The sequence below is a fragment of the Sorex fumeus genome, unplaced genomic scaffold (genome assembly GCF_029834395.1).
Source record: "Sorex fumeus unplaced genomic scaffold, SorFum_2.1 ptg000045l, whole genome shotgun sequence".
In the NCBI taxonomy this organism is placed as follows: Eukaryota; Metazoa; Chordata; class Mammalia; order Eulipotyphla; family Soricidae; genus Sorex; species Sorex fumeus.
In genome coordinates, this window is record NW_026606102.1 from 12,142,755 (window position 1) to 12,143,781 (window position 1,027).

Here is a 1,027-nt window from a genome sequence, read left to right on the forward strand (position 1 = left end):
ATCTGGGGAGCATAAGTAAAAGTAAAAGTAAAGGCCCTCCCGTTGATCGTCAATTTGCTTGAGCGGACCCAGTAACGTCTCCATTGGAGACTTTGTTGTTACTGTGTCTGGCATATGGAATACCTTCGGTAGCTTGCTGGGCTCTCCGAGAGGGGCGGAGGAATCGAACTCGGGTCGGCCATGTTGGCCGCTTGTAAGGCGAATGCCCTATCCGCTGTGCTATCGCTCCAACACAGCAAAGATCCGTTTCCTTAGCTCTTAAGCTGTGGAGGTGCTGGGGATTGAACCCGGGGCCTCGTGCATGCTAAGCACACGCTCTACCACTGAGCTACACCCCCTTTATGCTGGGGAGCATAAAGTAACAAAATAGGAGACTAACATCCAAGAGTGGCCGAGATTAGTACCAGGAATTTTGGTCCATGGCTTGGAGGCCAGCCACACATGCTAGGGGGAAAGGGAGCTCAGATAGAGAAGGGAGTACCAAACAAAGGGTGTTGGGAGGATCCTCCCCGGATGGGAGAAGCATGCTGAAAGTAGACTCTAGACCGAACATGATTGCCACTCAATACCTCTTTTGAAAACCACAACACCCAAAAGGAGAGAGAGAACAAAAGGGAATGCCCTGCCACTGAGGCAGAGTGGATGGGGGGGGTAGGGGTTTGGGAAAGATACTGGGATCATTGGTGGTGGAGAATGGGCACTGGTGGATGGATGGGTACTTGATCATTGTATAACTTAAACCCAAGCACAAAAATCTGTAAGTCTACAACTGTATCTAATGGTCTTTCACTAATAAAAATTTTAAAAATAAATAAATAAAAAGTGAAATAAACAAATTAATAAATTTATCAGTAAAAATATAGTTAACACATGCCAGTTTTATATTGTTTTGATAACCTATTTAAAATAGAAATGAATTTTAAAAACTGCACATTTTTCCACAAAATCTATAGGATTAGATATTTTTGGACAAAAAGAAATTTTTTTGAGAGAAAATGTTTATTAACCACTCATCTGATAAAGGGTT

The 1,027-nt window shown here is 43.1% G+C and overlaps 1 non-coding gene across 1 annotated transcript; it reads right to left on the reverse strand.

Annotated features, from left to right (window-relative positions):
• Positions 1 to 266: 266 nt before the first annotated feature.
• TRNAA-AGC (transfer RNA alanine (anticodon AGC)) lies at positions 267 to 338 on the reverse strand. The gene has a single exon. It is a non-coding gene; the product is annotated as a tRNA-Ala (tRNA).
• Positions 339 to 1,027: the final 689 nt, after the last annotated feature.